The sequence below is a fragment of the Callospermophilus lateralis genome, chromosome 17, assembly GCF_048772815.1.
Source record: "Callospermophilus lateralis isolate mCalLat2 chromosome 17, mCalLat2.hap1, whole genome shotgun sequence".
NCBI classification, from domain to species: domain Eukaryota; kingdom Metazoa; phylum Chordata; class Mammalia; order Rodentia; family Sciuridae; genus Callospermophilus; species Callospermophilus lateralis.
Window position 1 is genome coordinate 68653092 of NC_135321.1, and position 6467 is coordinate 68659558.

A 6467-nucleotide genomic window follows, 5' to 3' on the forward strand; every position below is an offset into this window, starting at 1 on the left:
AGGGCCCCAACCCACGTGACAGAAATGACTGGACAAGCCCTCAAGGAAACCTCTTGGCCTCCCTGGTGGCAACAGCTGCCAAAGCGCCACATGCAAGCTGTAAATAGAACTGGGCTGCGCGGAAACCCAGGCGCTTCCCTTCCCGAGCTCCCCTCTTCCAAGATCCTTAGATGCAACCATATAGTAATGGGAGTGGGGTGAGATCCAGCTAATAAAGAATGACCCATCAAACCCTTTTATTCAAGAAAAGGAAGGGATTCCTCACTGGGACAGTGCAGAGCCTGACTCCCCACGGTTAGGGCTGGCAGATTGGCAGAGATCTTATCTGGGGCATAGGTCACATACTAACATAATGCCAATTTCGGGATCTCCTTAGCCAGGTTCTTTCAGATAAATGGGCTTCCAGAACTCGTGTGTGAACTGACTGAATGGAGACCCAGACTCTATATCCAAATCTGGAAGAAAAAAAAATCATATTCCTAGCATAGCGCCTAGCTCCAGTCTTACTCTACCAATTTTTCTAGATTGGTGTTTTGAGAACAAAAATAATACTCATTCGAAATTATACTTGCTAAAGAACTGTATAAAGACTCCTCACCACCAGTCTGACCCCTCATCCCACTCCCTAGAAATAACTGTTCTGGAAGCTGCTGGGGGTCAGTGTGGCTGACAGGCACCGTGGTGATCCCAGGTGTTGGCCAGAGCTCTGTGTCTAGGGACAGACCTGGCTCAGAGTACCAAGCTACTTTTCTGCTAGTTGTACAATTTGAAATGTTACTTAACCCCTTGAAACTTCAGTGAGCTCACTTGTGAATGTGTTTAACACAAAATACCCACCTCCGAGAAAGAGGATTAAAAATGACAAAATGTAGCTGGGCAGGGTGGTAGTGGCCTGTACTGCTAGCTGCTTGGGAGACTGAGGCAGGAGGATTGCAAGTTCAAAGCCAGCCTCAGCAACTTAGTGAGGCCCTAAGCATCTCAGCAAGACTCTTGTCTCTAAATAAAATGTAAAAAAGGGCTAGGGAAGTAGCTCAGTGGTTAAGTGCCTAAGTTCAATCTCTGGTACCCCCTCAAAAAAAAATGATAAGATGTGCTCAATACTTTGTTAGCAATCTTTCCTCCTCCAGTGTTTCAGCGTGCCTATAACAATATGTATACAGACATAACTAAGAATTTACACATTGCTCTTCAGTTTGATATTTTCCGCTTGACACTTATTTAGAATGCTTTTAGCTGCAAGTAATAGAAAACACGGAGCAAGCTACACACAGGTTTGCTTGTTTTGTTTTTTTGTTTTTTTTTTTTCTCATAGTGCTCTTGCTAGGCAGTGGCTGTGGCATGCTTTCAGCTCTTCAGAGGTCCTGTTGGGAACCCCTCTCTGTCCCTTCTGTGTCATCCTGGGTCTGCTGGCATTTGTCCACCTGCTTGTCACCTTGTGGTCACAAAGTGGCCATCACTCTGACTACTTAGCCCACACTGAAGACTCAAAGGGGCAGAAAATAAAAAGGAAATGTTAGTTCCCTTTTATTAAGAAAGAAAAATCCCCCCCAACCCATCCATCCACCCCCAATAGATTTCCACCTAACAGAGCATTGGCCAGATTCATGTCCTACATGGACGCCTGAGGTGAGAGTTGGCCAATGGTATTGGATCAACCAATCCAAAGTGTCCACCACAACCAAACATCTGAGTCAGTCACAGAGACTTCCTGTGGTCCAGTGTGTGGACAGTTGGATAATTTTGGAAGAGTTTGTTCTTCGAACACACCCAAGCAGTGTCCTCATATTTGCTACAAGAGCTTCAGGAAAACACGGGCCTTGAGGGGGAAGTGCTGGGTCAGAGCATTTCAATCCGGATGTCACCAGGATCCTGGGAGCTTCTGGGGACTGAGGAACACAGAAGGGAGCTTTCTCTGATCCTCACAGACCATTTTGCCGGTGACAAATAACTGTGTTTTGCCTTTCAGGTGAGAAGACTGACTACGATTCTGACATAATTATAGAAAAAGTAGTGGATGGATTTTTGGAGTTCTGGGCCCGTTGATGACTGAGAGATGAAGAGAGAAACCTTTGAGTGGTTTTCGGGTTTCCTTTGCAACCTGACATTGTCCTCTGATGCAGAGGATTTCCTGGGTGATGGTGCAAAATAACACCCCTCAAGGGGACCATCACGTCCACCCTAGAAAAGGGAGATGTGTATTCACACAGACAGCCCTGTGGGGATGTTCACCTCAGCTCTACTTTTAACACTCAGGACCTCAGCAGCAAAGGGGTAAACCAACTGATGGATCCTTGGAATGGAATACTGCTCCACAAGGCAAAGAACTATTGTCACATGGATCTCAACAGCATTGTGCTGACTGAAGGAAGCCAGTCTCAAAGGGCTCCATATGCATGATTCCATGTGTTTGATGTTCCCAATAGGACAACATGACAGCAATGGTTGCCAAGGTTTCCAGGGTTGCTGGAGGGGTGAGGGTGCAGGGAGGGCAACAGCCAAGGGAGAGTCTTGCGTGACCAAATTGTTCTGCATCCTGATCATGGAGCGATTTGCCTAAATCTGCATGCTGTGTCAAATTCACTCTGTTTTTTTTTCTCAAAAGTCTGTTTTACTTTCAAAATACAAAGTAGATCATAGACAGTCTGCAAACCCTATTGGTCTACTAGTGAATCAGTAGAAAAATTAGAAATGACTATAGCAATTTTTCCACATTATGATTATTCTGGTTATATTTATTATGATGTAATTTAAATGTAACAATGAGTGCCATTCCAACTTAAGCAAAGTTACAATTAATATTATTTTGTATGTATTTCTTTTTCACGTCATTTTTTCAGTGATTCTTTTTACCATTTAGATCTGGGGCAGGGGAGGTGAGGGAGTGCTGGGGATGAAACCCAGGACCTCAAGCATTAACCACTTGTAAGTGCCCAATTCAGTGGCATGAGCACATCCACATGGTTGGACAACCAGCCCCAACACCCATCTCCAGAACTTCTTCAGCTTCTAGAGATGAAACTCCATCCCCATTAAACATGAACTTCCCATGTCCCCTACTCCAGCCTCTGGCAGCCACTGGTATACTTCCTGTCTTTATGAATTTGACTACTCCAGCTACCTTGCATAAATGCAACCCTACAATATCTGTTCCTTTGTGACTACCTTATTTCACTTAGCATAGTATTCTGAGTGTCATCCACAATGTATCCTGTGTCAGAATTTTTCTCCTTTTTAAGGCTCAATAATATTCCACTGCATGCGTGTACCACATTTTGTTTATCCATTCATTGGTCAGTGGACACCTGGGTTGCTTCCACTTGGGGCTGTTGTGAAAAATGTTGCTTTGAGCAATCATCTGTTAAGTTCCTGATTTTAGTTCTTTGGAGTATATATCCAAAGTGGAATTGCTGAAGCACATGAGAACATCATTTAATTTCTTGGGATGCTGCTGTTCCATTTTCTGCCAGGGCCACACCATTGCACATTCCTACCAGCCATGATCAAAGTTCCGGTGTCTCTGTATTTTCACCTACACTTGTTATTTCCTTTTTCCTATAACAGCCATCCTAGCTGGTTTGCAATGGTGTCTCATTGTAGCTTGGAATGGCATTTTCCCTGTGATTTGCAATATGGAGCATCTTTTCATATGCCTATTGGCCATTCCAGTAATTCTTTTTATTATGTTTCATAAATGTAACTATTCACAACATATTAGCAATGAGACAGAGAAACCAACAAGCCAGTATTTCACAGAGAGCTGCAGAGCACTGGCAGCTGGGCACTCTGCTATGTCAGGAATGAGAAATTTGGGTAATTCAGGGCTGGGGGGAGAAACATTGGCTTGTGCCATTTATAAGCAGTCAACTACTGCCCTGTAAAGAGTGAGGGAGGCCTGCTATCTTGCCAGCCTCTAGCCCAGGCTGACATCAGGCGTGACAATCATACCCTTTGCAGCTACATTTAAATGTTACAAGTTCAAGTTACCCACATGGCCTGAAAGTGCAGCTGCTGACCTTTCAGCAAATGCCAAAGTTCTCCCAGGGCAGGCGCACAGAACAGAGGGGAGACGGAGCAACTGGTGAAAGCCGGAGGGGTGCAGGGGGGCTGCATTCACTCACCGTGATTTCAGTGCCACTGATCCATGGGTGACCACAGAGCTATTTATGACCTGCTGTGCTTGGTGAAAGATGCTCACCAGTCTAAGTGCATCAGGACATTCAGACCTTCCGGGATCCTCCCAAAGACCAGAAATGTGACTCCAGAGTTTTAACTGGGAGATCATTCTTTGCTAGCAAAACCCTGCCAAGAAGCTCTGGGTGCACCCTCTCGTGTGGTTCCAAACATGATCCTTCATGAAAGTCAGCATTCCTGCCTAGAACATGGTAGACAACTTTGGGGTCCACCCTATTCATGGCCACATTTATCTTAAGTGACTGTGGTTTTTGGCCACAGCTGATTGGACCAGAGGTGGACACTTGACACATGCTGAGCCAATCAGATTTTTTTCTCCTAGAAACTTAGGTGGAACACAGAGATGTCAGTGAATTGGATGAGGATAATGGAACTAAAAGAAATGTGACCTCACAGGTAGGAAAGCAACGGATTCCGGGTTTCACAAGATCCCCCTGAGATTCTCCAGCAAATTCCCTTTCTAATTTAGCCCTACTGAGAGGGTTTCTGTTACTTACAGTGAAGCTGGCCTTGACTACAACAATAGCTATTACAATTAATATACCAGAGCATGTTATCACAACCAACATTTGCAAAAGAAGAGACTGAGGCTCAGAGAGGTTAAAAAGCATCACCAAGCTCAGCCTTAGTCAGTACAGCTGAGGTGGCATGGCACAGCAAAGAAAGGTTCGTTTCTCCTTCATCTCACTGTCTGAAATAGACTGCGGCTCAGGCTGCTGCCATGTTGCACTGCCATCATTAAAACACACAGCTTCAGAGGTGGCCAGGAAGGAAAGAGACAGGCTGAGCCATCCTGCACTGCTGGCCAACCTCTCCACCCCCATCTCACTGGTCAAAACCCTGTCACATGGCCCTCATCTAAATGCAAGGGAGGCTGGGAAATGTAGTCTTCTTGGGGGGAGTCCTTCTTTGGCTCACACAGCTGGTAAACGGAGACCCAGAACTTGAGCCTGCATCACCCTGACCCCAGGATAAAAGATCTCAAGGTCATCCCGTAGCCACGCTGCCTTCTCTGCAGCTTGCCAGGACACCCAGCAGGGTCCCAGTTCACCCCCATCTCCACCCTCCCCAGCCGGTATGTGGAGTCACAGGGAGTCCCTGCAGCTCGCTGCTTCAGGGAAACCAAAATGAGCATCTCAATGAAAGGGAAGGCCACTCTGGGTTTAATCCTTCAAATTCCCAGAGTGGTGTCACAACAGCCCATATGCCCAGCACCCATTTGCTGAGAATGTCCACGTGAAGGAAAAGCGTTCCCTGGGCTCTGTCGCATGAGGGACCCCGAATTACACCCCTTGGGGAACATGAATGGGAGATGTTTTCTAGGACTACCAAAAAGCAGATTGCTCAACACCAGAAGCCTGAAATTAAGGCAGTGACAAAGCCACCCTCCCTCTGGAGTTAGGGTCCTTTGACACCTCTTCCAGCTTTGGGGGGTATCCTTGGTTGCCTGGGCTTTTGGCACATCACTCCAACCTCTGTCTCAATCTTCACATTGCCTTCTCCTCTGGGTGTGTCTTGGAAAGACCCCTGTTGGATTGAGGACCCACCCAGGTCCTCTAGGATGAGCTCATCTCAAAATCATTTCTTTGATTACATCTGCGAATACCCTTTTTCCGGAAGAGTTCACATTCACAGGGCAGAGATTTGGGCATGGACGTGTCTTTGTGGGGGACGCCATTCAACCCACCACAGGCATCTTGAAATAATTCCTGACTCTGAAGTTGGGGCCCAGGCCACAGTCACTCTGGTGTTTGGAGAACCAATGAACTTCCGCCTCTGTCCCCACCTGGGCATAAGCCATGTCTAACCTGCCCACAGTGGCAAATCCAGGGCATATGTGGTTTCATGTCACAATGGAAGGACATTCTCTTCACTTTTACCAAAAGACCCAATCATCAAGTACGCTCTCATGGAGAAACCCTCTGGCTGATTTGTATTAAAATACTTAGAATATAGGCCGCAGGCCAACTGTGACCTTGGAAGATGAGAGTTGTGGTTATGAAACAAACCTCCAGCAAAAATCAGACCTGAGAGTAGGAAAGGGGAAGAGGGGCCAAATCCTGCTAATGGCAATGCTGAGAAAGTCGAGAGACTTAGCAGCCAACTATTTGCATGGTGGGAGGAGGCACTTTCCTTCATGAGGGAACATTATGTGTTTGATCAGGAGGAGAAAGGGTCTCCCATTTTAGGAGCAGTGTGACACCATGGAGCCCAGCGTTCTGGGCATCTCCGTGTGACTCTCCTGTGACTGTGACCCTTCATAGCCTCTGTCCAAG